At 36.6% G+C, this 18,168-nt stretch overlaps 1 protein-coding gene across 3 annotated transcripts in view; it reads right to left on the bottom strand.

Annotated features, from left to right (window-relative positions):
• Window positions 1-18,168, bottom strand: part of Taf3 (TATA-box binding protein associated factor 3) — a 118,809-nt gene that overhangs the window by 79,905 nt on the left and 20,736 nt on the right. The window lies entirely within an intron of this gene.

Genomic DNA, 18,168 nt, shown 5'->3' with positions numbered 1-18,168 from the left:
AACCAATCTGAGTAAAAATAACCAGTGAATGTTGAAATTAGCGGGTAAAATTCTGAAAAGAAGCAGGATATTTACAAACTCTCAAAGCATTTCCTTATCAGATAGTTACGACAAAAAGGAAATCGCTTGATGGCACAACAACCAGGTTGTAGACATTGCCTAGCTCAAGCAAAATTACCATTAAGTCAATACCATGAGAGGTTCTCATGGTGTTGTGATTCTCTGGGAGAAAGAACACCACCACTTCTGTTGTTTCTGACAAAAAAAAACCCTAAATTCAGTGTGAAAATATCAGATGCAACTGAAACAGACTTCCAGTGGCAAGGTCATGAAGATCAAAGACAGAATGTGCAACTGTTCTAGACTGGAGAGAACTAAAGCAACATGCACAACCCAATACTAACTTTCCTTCTGAAGCAGAGGATTTTATGGTGACAATATAACTCGAATATGATATGTAGATTCTAATAGCATTAATTAATGCTTTAGGAGGATAACTGCACTGTTATAGCTGAGAAACCTTTCACTTAGAAAATACATACTGCAGTATTTCTGGGAAAGGCATTAACTGTGCAACTTACTTTCAAACACAGTTGAAAAACATAACCTATCTACAGAAGTAGAAAAAAAAAGTGGAGAGGTAAAGTACTAACTTTTGGAGAACTGAGCTAAAGAATATCTGAGAATTCTTCAGGCTTATATTTTTCTATATTTAGAATCAGAAAAGTAGAAAAAATTATTGTATTAACCTAGCCATTGATTCATACCTTCTGCACAACCTTTATCAAGCATGACTCAAGCAAGCTCATGCATGGCCAGTGCCACCTCAGCACTTACCTTCTTATAAGCGCTTTCCACCTGTATGCACGATGATGCCAGACAATTAACACTGGGTCCAAATTTATTCTAGCCTATTTTTCACCCTTCAACTTTATGTGCATTTTCTTGTAGTTGAAATGATTCCCTAAGATTTTGCAAAGGCTTTCTACCATTCTGAAGATTTAATTATAGCATTTTTTGTTGTTTTAAAAGGAATCAATATTTCATTTTCATTTCTTGCTTCTGAGGATTCCTTTCTCATCCCTGTAACAATATTATTTTCTCTGCCATAATATGAGGCAGATGGACCAGATGACCTCTATGAGCCTATCAGGAAGCTATGAGTTATTAGAGGCAAGGTCTGTGGAGGACCCGGATGGTCAGGACTGCCATGTTGTAAATATGTCATAAATGTGGAGTATAGGTATCTGAGTGATTAACTTGAAAGCCTAATGTAATGAGATCACTGCTTCTTCGATACTGTCCAAGAACAGCTCTTCGCATATGCTACAGGTAAAAATACCACTCAAAATTTCTGTAAGAAAATAACCTTTATTTTTCCACCTGATTCTCTGTAATCCAGTAAAATATATATTGCTACAAGTCAGGAAATAGCTATGTTTGTAAAAACTTTCAGGTAACTCAAACCTGCTGGTTTACAGTTATGAAATCATTACAGTTGTCCAATCAAAAATCCTGTTGAAGTGAATTTAGTGCTTCCTTACATTATTCATTCTGGGACATATCTGTGAATTTATAGGAACAGCCAGCTGACCAACATCTATCCAATATAAATAAGACTCTAATGATAATATTTCTTCATAAGATGAACAAAAATGCACTTGTTCTTATTTTTGTTTTTCCTTTAAATGAGTCAACTAAGTAAGGAAAAGCAAACAATTCAAATTTACACAATGAAATAGATTTAAAGCTGAAATAGAACTTGAGATGTGGCTTAGTAGTAAGGTACATACATGCTTGTGTGTGACACTGTGGGTTTGATCTCAACACCTCTGTTAGACCGCCTCCTATATCACTCAATTTAATACTAAAATGTTCCCATTCAGACAATTTTTTTTCATAATTTAAAAAAGTGTAATTGTTACTCTAAACCATCTGGGGAGCCCTACAGAAACTGATTGTGTCTTGTTCTCTTTGCTTGTAAAACACGTACAAGGGGCTGGGAGTTTGGCCTAGTGGTAGAGTGCTTGCCCAGCATGCATAAAGATCCAGGTTCGTTTCCTCAGTATCACATATACAGAAAAAGCCGGAAGTGGTGCTGTGGCTCAAGTGGTAGGGTTCTAGCTTTGAGAAAGCCCAAGGACAATGCTCAGGCCCTAAGCTTAAGCCCAGGACTGGCAAAGAAAAGAAAAATTGCCAGGTGCGTGTGAGACTCTTATCTCCAGTTAATCACTAAAAAATGGGAAGTGGGGCTGTGGCTCACCGGGTAGGGGAGTAGCTTTGAGCTAAAGAGCTCAAGGATAGCGCCTAGACCCACAATAAACAAAAAAGTATCAGTTTGATAAAAAAAACACAAACTATAAAGTTCATGCTTCATTGCTAAATTTTGTATCTGAAATTGTTTTGTGCTTGAGGGATAAATGTCTTTTTAAAAAAATATATAAATGCATTTCATCTCTTTCCTAATTTAACTAGATCACTCTGCTTTACAGCACATGGTCCTTTTAAAGAGACTTTTGGACTTTTGGTATATTGCTGACTTGACAGTATTAGGAAAGGCAGCTTTCCAGAATTAGAGATTCAGACTACTGAAGTATAACTGTATATTTCAAACTACTGAAATATAACTCTTACAACACATGATGGGAAAAGAGAACAGTAGTAAAGCTCCTTTTTTGGGGAGTAGTGGTGGTAGTGCTTGAACTCAGGGCTTAGGTATGCTTCTTGTGCCCAAGGCTGACACTCTACCACTTGAGCCACAGCTCCTCAACATTTTTTGGTGGTTAATAGAGAGAGAAGTTCCACAGACTCCTTCCTGCCCTGGCTGGCTGTAATTCACCATCCTCAGATCTCAGCATCCAGAGTAGCTAGGAGTACAGATGTGAACCACCAGTGTCCAGTATAAAGCTCGCTTTTAAAGGGATATTTTCTGTAATATAAATAATTTCTCCTTTGTCTTTGACCACTGATAACTGGAGTAGCAGACAATTAGCAATGCAAATATCAGGTTATATAGTTTAAATAAACGCATTCTATAGTCCTCATTCTCAGAGCTACTGTTGGCCAAGTTATAATGTAAAATAAATGGCTTAGTAGTGAGTAGCAAGGTGTCCACACTGATAACCTTGGTGGGACAGAAAGACACCCCTTTCAATGAAGAGTATGCTCTAAGAATGTGGGTACATTTACAAGAAACTGCTCTTATAGGAAGCAATCATAACCACTCATGCCCAAGAAAATTGTAACAGGGATTCTCTCTCCCTCTCTCTCTCTCTCTCTCTCTCCCCATATATATATATATATATATATATATATATATATATATATATATACACACACACACACATATATACACATACATATATATAATTAAGTATTATGTATCTCTCCTCCCCTCAATTTTTCACAATCCTTCTGCCTCAGCATCTTGAATTCTGGGGTACACAAAAGTATACAACAATTCTAGTCCATGTATTATTTTTGAAATAATATTTAAGAACAATATGTAGCACAAAAAGGTCATATAAACAATATTTGTGACATATCATCATGCACAGCACTGGCACTTGAATGTACTTAAATTTACACAGGATAGTTTTCAAATTGGAAAGTACAAGTCTAGACAATGTAAACATGCCCTAAAAGGTGAGAGATTTTCAATTTGAATTCTCATCACATCATAGGAGCCACCTCTGGCTATTCTTTTAAAAAACAACAAGTGGTGTAAAAGAGACATGTTCATTTGTCGCATATTTAAAATGTATTAAGAACCAAGAAAGCTTTTCTATCTGTATCTCTGTCATTAACGAGCTTCACAAAACTTGGCCAAATCATGATGGCTCAGCTGCTTTATTTTTTAAATATTTGGGTAATAATGCCAGAGGCCACCTCAGGTATCTGACAATAGCAAAGAGAAACATTTGCATTATTTATTTTATTACAGCAGCATTTAAACTTTTTAACATTACATTATGCTATGCTGTCATTATATTATCACTCACATTCCAAATATTTAATATTTTTCTGTTCATTTAAACAATAACTTTTTACCTTAATTTCTTGTTCTAAAGAATTAAGCAGGAGGAGTGGGGGGAGGGAAAGAGGGACAAAAACATGAGAAGGAGTTTCAATGTTCAAGAAGTAATGTACCCACCACCTGATGAATGTAACTGTAACCCCTCTATACATTACCCTACAATAAAATACAATTTAAAAGAAAGAATTAAGCAAGAAACCACCTCTTTTTTAAATATTTGCTGGGCTAAAAAATGTTACTTATTTTATCTAAAGTTCTTGGTTTTTTTTGCTTTACTCTGTAAACAACAACACTATTGCTGATATGAAACATATTCCAATAGGAAAGGAACCTCAGAGCTTCTAGATTATCCCCCATTTCCCTACTTTAGTCACTCATGATAACTTCCAAAGTCACATTATGCCTTTTACGAAAGGTGGGAATCACAGAATATACCACTTATTCCAAAAGGTTCCCCTGTAAAGGTGGTATTACAAGACAGGAACCCATGGGTAGGTAGTAAAACACTTAAGAATCCAGGAAGAACAGCAACAGGGTGAAAAATACATGTCAGATGTAGAATCTAAACTTAAAAACTAGTGAGCCGATCGAAAAGTGAACAATTAGGGTACAGGAAGTGCAAAGAGAGACTTGAAAATCAGGATGACAGTTTTATTTAGATTTGCTAAAGATAAAGGAAGCAAACCAAACCTAAGTAAAAGTGATAGGTTGGGCCCTGTTCCTATTTCCAGCACAGGAAAAAAGTCCGTGAAAAGTGCCTCATAGTTCCCTAAGTTGAAGCAATCTACAATGGGAGCAGAAACAGAGCTTCATCAAGTGAGGAAAAAACCACATTGAGGAAGATTTCAGTAGAAATAATGATTTGGCCATGCTCCAAAGATAAAGGCAGTTATTCCAAGGAACTTCATAATTCTTAGGACAACATTATTTACTTTCAAAAAAGCTGATGGAATACAGCATATATGACAATTTGCACCAACAACTTTGAATTCAGCTTCCACATGTGTGAATGTGTCACACCTCCTTTCTTTCCCTGTTGGAATAATCAAATTTCAGTAGCTAGTGCTGCTAGAAGTTCTATAAACTTAATGTTTATGAAACAATAGGAGAAATTTTTAGAAAACAATTCATACCTTAACATACCTGCACTTGCCCTATTTCATTTAAAATAAAATATCTGTCTACATGAGTTTCTAATGAAATTGAGAAAAACAAGGTCCACAGACTAAAAGATGAGACTTACAACAGAAAGCTAAAGTAGTGTGTTTAGGTAACAATGAAATATTTAAAATTAAAAACAAAACAAACTTTACATTATCAGCAGCATCTTAACCCTAAGCGGTGGTTTCATCTTTGTCCTATTAGAATTTTCTATAGTGATTGCTTAGCAACAAAAAAAGAAACCCATGAAGACACTTCTTTAGCACATGTTAGACTTTGGGTCATTACTTGTCTTCTCTTAGTATATAGAAAGGAAAACAAAGTTTGTTTATGCAAATAAACTTCAAAATTTTAATAGTATGAAATTATCCTCACCTGTTTGGAGCTTATCAGTAAAACTCGGTAAGAAAAACAAAATTTTAATTTGCCTCTATAAAGTTCTTTTGACTAAAGTAGAACTAAAATGTTTTCCATGAAAACTTGCCATGTTTTGCAAAGCACTCTTGCTAGTTAAAAAAGATGGTCCTTTTTTCTTTTCTTGAGTAACTAGACACCAGAGATTTTGGGGAGTAAAGTGGCTAAAATAAATACATTTTTTAAAGGCCCATTGTTCTATTTTTAAAGCCCTACTTTTCTTAATTTTGCACTCTGCCTATCACACAAAGATAACTTTTGAAAAGACAGTCACCTCTCTTTCCGGCTACAGCTCAGCTGTAGGCAGCAGGAGCCTTCATGCCAGCTTTAAGACAGCAGCTTTCTCGGTGTACATTTCCACACCTACCCTCACTTTTTCTTTTGTCTTTCTTACTTACAGTACACTCTATGCAGTCCGGCAATTAAATAAACTAACCTAATGGTAGGGAGCAACTGGCACACCTCAACCAGAAAAAAAAGTGGCCAACTCACTGGAAATATAGACCCATACTAATAAATGTAAGGTGCAAAGATCATCATTTATAGGAATTTTTCAAAAAGAATGTTTATAATTTCCAGCAATAATGCCCTTATATTACATAGTTAGATAAACAAAGTATGAAGTAGTAAGAAAGAGAAAAACCAAAACAAGACAGGTTGTGACAGCAAAAGAGTTTGTCATTTACTGTCCTAAAAAGTACTGATTAAAAAATAAGACCAAATAAAAATTGGTTTCGGTCTTCTTATTTCAATGATGAACTTTAAAAAATTAAGAAAACTCTACTTAGAAACAAGGAAAACTTACAAATCGATGTTCTCTGGAGTATGAAGAGAAAAGAGAGCACTTTAGGAAAATTAAAAAGCATAAGTGCATGGAGGCACAACAAACTCCAGACTAACAAACAATGAAGTTTAGGATTTCTCTTTAAAAATGGAAAAAGAAAAAACCATAAGTTGAATGCACTATTTCTTTGGTGTATGTATTTTTGAGTTATGTGGTATTTATGGGTGAAAAATTAGACAATACTATTCTGTGAAATCTGTTCTCAGGAAGAAGATAAACCCCTTCTCATACCTATCCACAAAAAGTTAAAACAACAACAAAAACCACAAAGCATTTTAGGTCCATATTTTTAATTTGCTCATGAACATGAACCATAAAAGTATTCCGTTTCACTAAACATCAATGACAATGTTTAGACTGTCCTTTGACTTTAATATTTATGCATATTACAACAGGAATTCTAAGATAATGATGGCTACCCCAGCCCTTTCAGAAGTATAAGATGTCCTTTTCATGCTATCATTTCCCAACTAAGGAGGTAGACATTTGATTCATGCAGTAAAGCCTATAAGTAAGAAGTATACAGTGTCAAAAAATGATCTCAACAAGTAAACTCAACTTACATTTGTAATTACAAATGCTCTCCATATTTATCTGTATTGCTCTTCTTAAACGACTATAAGATTGATCAGCACAGGTTTGTCTAGAGCAATTAATGATTTTCAAAAATTTTACTTTCATCTGTATGTTTCTCTGCTCTTAAAACATCTGTAAAATCTGTAACAATCTTTAGCTTGATTCAAATAAATAAAAATAACAAGAGGTATATTTTAAATAACAAACTCACAGCTTTAAAAGTTCATTAGGAGCCTGACAATGGTATTTTCAGTGCATTTTACTATTACCTATTGATCCTAATGCACTTGAATTATCTGTAGAGATAAACTTATCTTGACCTTGCTAAGTATAGATAGCCCAGACTAGAACCTGTGGTGGGCCTCTCTGGGGGAAACCCAGCCATAATCTAAATTACCAAGACACGGCGATGTAATTACTTCAGTGTTCTCAGTTCAGCAGTAAGAGAGAAGAAAACAACAATTTTGTTTCTATACGTAAAAAGCATTAATATTCTCAATTTTAATCAAGAGAACAGCACAGCCTCCACGATAGTTTTCTGTTCAAAGCGCCTGCCCCATTTGTTTTCCAGTATCAAAAAGCACAAAGAAGAATGGACTAACATGATAAAGAGGAGAACCCACAAAAACTTTTAGGGTTACAACATCAGAGAAACTGAAAAACAAAAACCAACCAACCAAACAACAAACCAGAAAGAGCTCTTAAGGTGCACTTACATTTTCAGCTCTAAAATATTCTAAAATTACATCTCAGTGATTAATGTATAAAAGATATTTCAAAATGTTTTTAAGTTACAAGTTAGCACCCCTGAAAATCTTACTCAATCTTACCTTTTATATTAACAAAATAAACAGCTAAGTAAAAGTTGCCAATTTAGCTTTCTTAGTCTGTAAGATAGAAAGTGAACAAATGAAAGTCCTTCTAAGCCTTTTAAATAAAAGCCTGTATGAGGCAGAGTTATCCATTCTAACAGTCAGTTGGACTTTATTAAGACTATCTAAAAAAGTTTTTTAAAAAATTTAAGAAAATGCAAATTGCCCAATTTTACAAGGAATAAGAGTCCTGATTCTCAAATAATTTTCTTTCACAAATATTAGGGCATAGAATAACATTCATTTCAAAACGTACAGATTTTTAGTTCTAAAAATCATAAAGCAAATAATTTATAACTTATTTTTAAAATATGATTTCTTGGGATCTGTGGATAAATCATCCTTCATGAATTATACTTTTTTAAAGTCAGGCGTGGATTCTCTCTAAGCTCTCTGCTCCAAACACTTCTGAAGGTGGCCAGGCAATGAATGCAGCTTTCATTCCATTTAACGTGACATTTAGGTTCTTTTAAGAAGTAGTATAACTAATTGTTCTGTATCATTCATGGCCTTAGTAGTCTGATATCTATATTAGTATTGCATGATTTTAAGAAAGCATGAAGAAGAAATTGAATGGAGAATTTTCTAAGTAGATCAATGGTTTTCTTAAGTAGTATACTAATGCTGATACATTTTAAAAAATGCTACAGGAATTAATTGTCCTCTATTATTATTCAGGGCACCTGAACACAAGATATTATTACTATGGCAGGTTAGCTCTGCTATTTTTCAAGACAGAACCTAGAATTTAAATGTTCACTACTGAATAATTTGCTCAAAACACCTACATAAAACATACTATAATTGTATATATTTTCAGCTACAGAATTGTTTAGTGCTGATAAACAGCAATACAACTTTCTATATTTTAATAGACAACAGTTTTGGCATTGGCTATAGATGAACACAGACTTAAAAAAAAAAAAGAATACCATCCACAAACTGCCACAAAGAATAAGGCTCGACTGCTAATTATACAGGGAACTGATTTTAATTACATTGAGAATATTGCTTTTAAAAACACTTTCCAAACTGCAAAGGCAGAGGAGTTAGCAAATCAATAAAATATTTCTATCATGTTACAACAGTGCCCTCTACTGGTATGAAAAAAACTCTGCAGGTAAAAATAGGAGATTTTCTTAGAAAAGAAAACCAGGTAGGACGAACGAACTTTAATTATGGAAATCTTGTTGCCTTTTTAAAATGGAAATGATGAAATCCAACTTGTGTTACGTTAAATCTAAACCAATATTTAACCAGGCATTTGAAAAGCTTCCTGGTGAAATTTATAGTTTTGAAGTAACTAATATGGTTTCCAAACATGTACCATCTAACTAAAAGATTAAACATGTTTAAGTAATAAATATTAGAACTTCCTGGGTAACTTATTATTTTGTTAATCTAAAGTTTAGATATTCACTAAATCTCATTCATTAAATGAACGGGTTTTCTATTTCTTAGCCTATCATATATGATGTCAATATCAAAATAGCAAGTTATTCAAAATCAATTTAAATTCAGAGAAAAAATGCTAGTTATTTCTTTTAACTTGAAAGTATTTTGTAAAACCAGTAAGTATGTCTGTAAGACTCTCCTTGGTCTCAGCAACAACCACTAAGGTATACTAAAGACAGTAACAATAACAAAATCACTATCTACCAAAACTCACAATGCTGACTTATTTTTGTCAGTTGTAGACCTGAGTTCTCTCAAAGCTAATGCTGATATGCCACTTTGAGCCACATGCCACACACACACCACACACACACACATAACACACACTGGGAGGAAATAGGGTGACAAGGATACATTACACAATGAGATTATTATAAATGGTGACTTTCCTATATCTTACTTTTATCTTCCTTATAAAATAACACTCCCAGCTTTGAAATATCAGTATGAGATGAGAGTACTAGTTGGAAAGCTCCATATTAACCATGACAACAGAAAGAGGGAATTTTCTTTTCTTTTCTTCTTTCTTTTTTTTTTACCCTCCCCCCCCCCTTTTTTTTTGCAAGTCCTGAGACTCAAACTCAGGGTCTGGGCACTGTCCCTGGGCTCATGAACTCAAGGATAGTGTTCTACCACTGTAGCCACAGCATCACTTCCAGTGTTTACTGTGTATGAGGTATGGAGGACTAAACTGAGGGCTTCATGCATGCTAGATGAGCACTGTCTTTCTTTTTTCTATTTTTTTTTTAATCTGTCATGGGATTTGAACTTTGGGCCTGGGTGCTGTCCCTGAGCTCTTCAAAGCTACTGTCCTAGCCCTTGAGCCACAGTGCCACTTCCCGTTTTCTGGTGATTTATTGGAGATAAGAGTCCGAGAGACTTTTAAGTGCCTGGCTGGCTTTGAACTGTGATCCTCAGATCTCAGCCTCCTGAGTAGCTAGGATTACAGGCGTGCGCCACTGTGCCTGGCTTCAGAACTTTCTGATAGTATCTTGGCTCATATTCAGAACCCACCTTTGGAAGGACCTTTAGCTCCAGCTAAAGTTGTAACTTCTACTTTAAGCATGAACTCTGGAATCAGACTTCATACTTTCCAAAGTAGCATCCTAAGGAACACATTGAGTTGATGGTGGGGATCAAAACCCAGGTTAACATAGAAATTATATACTGGTTGAGTTATATCACCAATCTCTTGGTTTGGTCTGGTTTTTTTTTTTTTTTTTTGCCAGTCCTGGGCTTGAGCTCAGGGCCTGAGCACCGTCCTTGGACTTTCTCAAGGCTATAGCTCTACCATTTCAGCCTCAGTACCACTTCTGGCTTTTTTCTATCTATGTGGTACCAAGGAATTAAATCCAGGTCTTCATGCATGCTAGGCAAGTTCTCTACCACTAGGCCAAACTCTCGGCCCCCGTTTGTCGTTTAAACTTGGTGTGACCACCTCAGAAAAATTACATTTTAGAACATACTATAAAAATGAATTACCCAACCTCCCTCCAGTTCTTAACTAAGCACTTAATGTGGCTAGGCTTTCTTGAAACTTGCCTTGAAATGAACTTCCTTCTCCTTTGTTCTCATTGCTTTCTCCCTCACTGCTTTCTTTCCAAGAAGCAAAAACTCTTTCTCAGTGTCCTTCTACTTAAAATGCTAAGTTCCCCTCCCAGATAAACTGATAAGAACTTGCCCCTGCTCCATCTTAAGCTACTCTGCCTGATAGTAAATTCTAGACACTCTGGCTTTACTGTTGTCTCTTGAACACATCAAGTTTAATCTTACTTCCAGCATTTCCTTGGTTATCCCTGAGATACCAAGAAAGTGCCCTCTCTTTTCTGTGCTAATACTGGGGCTTGAACTCAAGGCTTGGGCACTGTCCCTTAGATTTTTTTTTTTTTTTTTTTTTGCTGAGGACTGGTATCTACAACTAGAGCCATAACTCTCCTTCTGCTTTGGTTTGGTTTGGTTTTTAGTGCTTAACTGAAGATAAAAGTCCTATGGACTTTCCTGACTAGGTTGTCTCCAAACTGTAATCCTCAGATCCTAAATTGCTAGGATTACAGGTAAGAGCCACCAGGGTCCAGCAGGTACCCCCTTTTTAGAGAAGGCTCTCCATGGGCAGTCATCATTATATATCCTATTTTCCTTCCTCATGTCCCAATGTTTTACTCCTGAACATTTATTTATTTTATGTCTCTACAAAAGCTACATGTAAGTGTTCACACAAAAGTATTCTCGAAAGTGTTCACTTCTAACTAGAAGACTTTCAAAGAAGTGTCTATCAACCAGTGAGTGGCTAAGTAAGCTGAGGTATACCCAAAACATGGGATACAACACAGAAATAAAATGCAGTGACCTCTGATGGACACAACACTGGTGAGTCCCGTAAGCACTGTGCCAAGAAGTCAGACCTATAAACCTATATACCAAAATTTTCTACTTACATAATACCTTTTTTTGGTACCGGGGCTTGAATCCAGCACTTGCTAGGCAAGTGCTTTGCCACTGAGCTACTACATGCAGCCCTCGTATAACATCTAAAAAAAGGTAAGTGACAGGAATAAAGGGGCATGAGGAACATATGGAGCAGAACTATTCTACATCCTGACTGAGGTGGTGTTTATGTGGCTGTGTCCCTATCTAAGGAAGTACCTTCTACCATGTGTAAATTATAACTCAGTGAATCCAACTTAGAATATATAGAACAATCTCTCTGTGCATATTCCATCTCGGATCTTGGAGACCACCATATCCATCCTATCAGCATTAAACAGGGTCTGGTTTTACATAATGTTTTCCTTCTTAAACTTTCTTATCTTAAACTACCACTGTCAGCTTCTCATCAGTCTCATCACAACTGAGTAGATGTGATGTTTCTACTATCTCATCTCAGTTTACTTATCAGAAAATTTATACTTAAAAGCTTCTGGAGAGGGCTGGGAGCACAGCCTAGTGGTAGAGTGCTTGCCTAGCATGAAGCCCTGAGTTCCATTCCTTGGTACCACACACACAGAAAAAGCTGGAAAAAGTGCCATGGTTCAAGGGGCAGAGTGCTAGCCTTGGGCAAAATATGTCCCAGGGCAGTGCCCAGGCCTGAGTTCAAGCCTCAGGACTGGGGAAAAAAAAAAAAAGAGAGAGAAAGAAAGAAACTTCTGGAGAAATAGCAGTAGCATAGCTGCATAATTTTTTGAGTCTCTTCAATAGCCACATAAAACATCAGGATGAGGGCCGGGAGTTTGGCCTAGTGGTTAAAGTGCTTGCCTAGCATGCGCGAAGACCCGGGTTCGATTCCTTGGTACTAGAAAAACGCTGTAAGTGGTGCTGAGGCTCAAGTGGTAGAGCTCTAGCCTTGAGAAAGTCCAAGGACAGTGCTCAGGCCCTGAGCTCAAGCCCAGGACTGGCAAAAAACAAAACAAAACAAAACAAAAAAAACCCATCAGGATGATGAGACGGAAGGGTCAAAAACCCCACCAGTAATATTCACAATGGAATAAGGTAATTCTTGAAATCAGGGCACAAGTACACAAAAATGACCCAGAAAAAAAAGTATCTACTATCAATATCTGTTCTAAAGAAAGTAAAGCAAAAGTAATTTTACTTTTTGAGAGCTGTAAGATCTATAGAATAGTCAGCAGGAGCCCACTGGAAAGTACAGAGGCTTGCTGAGGACCACAGCTAAAACTGGGAGGGTATCTAGCTGTTGCACCAGAGAAATCACAGGCCCTGTGAGAAATGGTCACTCATACCTGCAATCCAAACTACTTGGGAGCTTTAAAAAAAAAAAAAAAAAAAAGCTGGGCTGGAAGCATGGCATAAGTGGTAAAAATACTAGCTTAGCAAGCAAGCTCAACAAGGACGTGAGGTTCTGAGTTCAAACCTTGATACATAAACACACATGAACACACACATACACACACACACACACACACACACACACACACGAAAAGAGAGAACATGTAAAGTGAAGAATACACAGCAGAAAATTCAGAAATCTAGCTGCTATATTTTGTTGTTGCTCATTAACTTAGACACTATACTAAAAGGAGTTCTGAATGTTAGTAAAACTGAGACAAACCATCTCAAAATTGAAGCAATAACAATAAAATAAGCATCAACAAAGTATCAGGTTCAAAATTTATACAAAATTCCAAGGAAAAACAAAACTCATTATAAACTATGAAGAAGTGCAAGGCCTCTACAGCCAAGCCCCAACACTGGCAATGAATCAATCCACCTTGCTGAAACAAAAAAGAAAAAAAATCAACAGTTTTCCAAGGAATAGAACTGATAATCTGTACAAAGAAGATGACATATATACAGCACATGGAGACTGAATAAGCAAGAAGTAAAGGCTCTGATACCAAACTCCCCACATCTCAGGTCATCTACTGAAACAGGAGAAAGAAAAGGTAATGTTTAGAATCCCTATGTGCTCCTGTCATTCAAAATTGCTCACCAGAAGATTAAGAAGCAATAAAAACTTGAACAGTGATATAAGCCTTGCTTTATAGCTTGGCTTGTCCATCAATGTACTATCTTAAAAGAATTAGGTAACTCTTTATTCGTCAAGGTTTTTGTTTTTCCATAAAAAAAGTAAAGGTAATACTAAGCCTAGAAGAGCTGTGAGGATGAAAAAAAAATGTTCTTGAAGCAATAAGCACAGAATATAACACTGGGTGGATGTTTTAGAAAGTTGGTTCATTCCTAAACTTCAATTTGAAAACATCCACAAAGCCAACATCAAGTACTAGTCCTACAACCACAGGGCTGAATGTTGCTTCTGTGATATGATTTTGAATTTCAGATCAAGTATTTGCTGAAGGCACCATAGGTCAAAGTTGGTTGGTTGTTTTTTTTTTGGTGGGGGGAAGAAGGGGATTGGCCGTGGGACTTGAACTCTGGAACTTGAACTCTGGACCTGGGCATTTAAACCTCTGGCTTTGAACCTTGATCGTCAGATCTCAGCTTCCTGAGTAGCTAGGAGTACAGATGTGAGCCACCACACATACCACACGGCTTAGGTCAAAGTTTTATTGCAACATATAAGAAACTCCCCCCCTCCACCCCCCCGGGAGTGGTGGCTCACACCTATAATCTTAGCTACTCGGGAGGCTGAGATCTGAGGACTGAGGTTCAAGGCCAGCACAGGCACTAAAGTTCGTGAGACTCTTATCTCCAGTTAACCACTGGAAAAATGCAAAGTGGTGCTGTGGCTCAAAGGGTAGGAGGGTGGCCTTGAGCTAAAGAGCACAGGGACAACGCCCAGGCCCAAGGGTAGGGCAGCTGAAGAGCTTAGGGACAACGCCCAGACCCAGAGTCCAAGCCCCATGACCAAAAACAAAAACAAAACAAAACAAAAACAACACAAAACAAAACAAAAACAACAACAACAACAAAAAAAACAAAAAAAAAGAAACTATTTTCCTCATTAATTTACCATTTTACAATACTAGATTTTTTATACAAGTGGGTTATAGAAGCTTTGTCATTTTTGGCCAGTAAAGAAGAGAAAAAGTAGAATTGTTTCTTTATAATATCAATAAAAAACAACTTGTTTAAATTAAAGTGAGAAGCAGAGAAGAGTACTCAGTTTTCTGCCTCATTCTACTTTGACGAAAACCAGTAGATTCATGATGATAAAGCTGACAACGTTGACATGAAAACAATTAATAGCTGTTGACATACTTGGCACTGGATCATGTTCTAGGCCTTGTTTTAAAGATATTCTGTACATTAAATTCTCAACAACTCTAAAGTAAGTTCTCAGATGCACTGACAGAAAAGGACCAACGTTAGCTATTAGCTAACTAAGATACTGTTCACCTTGCCAAGTTAGGAACTTAGGAATCAATGTTTAGGGTTTTTTTTTGTTGTTGTTTTTTGTTTTGTTGTTTTTTTTGTGGGTCATAGGGCTTGAACTTGGCCTGGCCGCTGTCCCTGAGCCCCTCAGCTCAAGGTTACGGCCCTACCCGTGGGCCTGGGCACTGTCCCTGAGCTCTTCAGCTCAAGCCCCGTCTTACCTTTGAGCCAAGCCCCACTTTCAGTTTTCTAGAGGTTAACTGGAGATAGGAGTCTCAGGTCCTTTTGTGCCTGGGCTGGCTTTGAACCTTGATCCTCAGATTTCAGCCTCTTAAGTTGTTAGGATTAAGGGCATGAGCCACCCACCGCTGCTGGCTAATGTTAGTTTTTTGGGCTTTTTTTTTTGCCTCCCAGATTGGTAGAGTAACAAGTCTCCAAGAACAATGTGATAATTGCATGTGACCTACATAAGTGATTACATTATCTAGGAGATTCTAGCATGATATGCTAGGAAGAAAAACTAAACAAAATATAATGAAACAATCCAAATCCAAGTATGAACAATACACAGTTACTGGATATCATTTATAATAACAATCATTTCTTTGATGATTTATAAATCAGTAATATTTAAAATAAAGGTGAGGACTATATTATTCTATCAGAATACTAGCTTTGGAGAAAACCAGTAACCCTTAACGGCCAGGCAATCACTATTTTGAAAGAGAAGTTGTTTGTCTAAGGCATATAAGGGAATGTAACATGAGTCTCTGTCCTGATTTGTAATAAAACAGAGCTCAAAAGTTAATATGCTCTTGAAGTCACCCAAACCTACTTATAATCTGTCGACTCCATAAATTCTGAAATTCCACTCTTCCCTACTCTTGCCTCCCTCCAAAATTCAACTGATAAAGTTTCTGAGAAATCCCTAAGGTCATTAAAAAAAAAAAAATCAGAAATGTTGAAAAAACCCTTGGGTATGATAAAGCTGAAAATCATTTTCTTCCAATGAATGTAGAAAGCTAACAGTAGTTTTCATAACTTCTCTAATTTTCTCCTATCTTTTTCTTTCTTGACCTTAACAAAAACATCACTTAAGATACTGAGGTAAATAATCATGTAAAAAAAAACTAAGTGAAAGCTAAGAGCTTTTCTTAGATATTTATATCCGTGTGAAAGAAAAAAGTCAGTATTTCCCTCAAATCAAAATACAATTACCCTTTCATGAAATAACTCACAAATAGGATGAAGAATTCAAGCAACATAAAATCAAAATGCCTTTTAAAACTTTAGAACAAGTCTGAGTCCTGTGACAGTCTACCAAATAATGCACTATCCAGTGTCTACCTTAATGTTCCAAAGACTTGGCGGCACCATCTACTATTCCAGAGTACCCATTGCTATTCAATAGGCACCTCGCCAATACCTGCTCCAATTCCAGAGAACTTTCTCTTGGATAGATCATCTAGGGAGCAATGGTAAGAAACAATTCTAACTTACTAATGAGATACAGAGGAAATAGATTTGATTCCATTTAAGAACTAAATTCAAGAGAAATTTCAGAATACTATTATCAAAATACTTTCGGGGATGGAGCTATAATACTGTTATCATAGTATTTTAAACACAGTGTACACATAGCTTCTGTCTAATGACAGAAAATTTCAAGATAGTTCCTTGGTTTTGTATAATAGATACTCCCCCAAAATACAAGGCAGAACCTAGAAGATCAGTATTTATTATGGAATTATTTGATCTTCACAAAGGGCTTAGGGAACTGTTTCCTTTAAGTAAGAGAGCATTTGTCTTTAAGTTATATTTAAAGCGGGGCAGCTGGTGGCTCACACCTGTAATCCTAGCTACTTTGGAGGACTGTAGTTAACACCAGACTGGGTTGGTGACCAGAGCCAAGATATGGAATCAAACCAGATGCCCCTCAGTGAATGAATAGATCAAAAAAATGCTTCCATCAGAAGGGGCATTGCTCCATTTGTAAAGAAATGGAAAGACTTGAACCCAAGGAAACTTATGCTGCATGGTTTCCCTCATTTGTAATAATTAGAATGTGCCTATAAATCTACAACTAAACACAATGGGTAGTAAAAGGCAAATAATTACCCTTGAACATGATTAATTAAACAGCATGGTGAGAACAGAGAGGATATTCTTAAGAGAGGATCGAATCACAAGGGCTCAACACTATGTACATAGGATCATATAAAATGATGCTTATTGAAATGAACTGCAAGAAATGGAGGAGGGCTTTTATTGTACTGTACTGTTTGTGGTTCTTTTTTATTTTTTCCTTTTTATAAAATTTCTGTAGCCTTTGTCTTGTATGTCAGTTTATCTGATGTGGGGAGGGGAAGGGGAAGCACAGAAATGGCGGGACTAAGGGTTAACTAATTCAGCAGTGAAAAATAAAAAATCAAGAGCAAAGTTAAAACATGAGCCCTATAAATATTTCCAAGTAGGCATTTGCTGACAAGAATAGCTGCTTTTCGCTGGGTACTGGTGGCTCACATCTATAAGACTAGCTACGCAGGAGGCTGAGATCTGAGGATCAAGGTTCAAAGCCAGCCCTGGCATGAAAGTCCTTGAGACTCTTCTCAGTTTTCTTCCAGAAAACTGGAAGTGGTGCTGTGGCTCAACGTGGTAGAGGGTTAGCCTTGAGCTGAAGAGCTCAGGGACAATGCCCAGGCCCAGGGTCTCACTTCTGGATCCCTCCATCTGCTAAATGACAGTTATGGTGGACTAAGCTGCTTCAAGGGGTGCATAGGTAGATGTTTATTAATTTGTAATTAGTTACAAATCACAACCATGTATAACTTCTTATAAATTCCATATTAATTCTCACAGATATTTTGGTTTATATTTGCCAACTTCATTCATCAGTAGTCAATGGTTGAAACTAGTGAATGAGTGTACTTCTATACTGTGTGTGTGTGTGTGTGTGTGTGTGTGTGTGTAAGCCAGTGCCGGACTTGAATTCTTGGGCTTGGACAATTGTCCCTGAGCTT

Source organism: Megascapheus bottae, chromosome 26 (genome assembly GCF_031878675.1).
Source record: "Megascapheus bottae isolate mThoBot1 chromosome 26, mThoBot2.hap1, whole genome shotgun sequence".
Classification (NCBI taxonomy): domain Eukaryota; kingdom Metazoa; phylum Chordata; class Mammalia; order Rodentia; family Geomyidae; genus Megascapheus; species Megascapheus bottae.
This window is presented reverse-complemented; position numbering and strand designations above follow the sequence as displayed.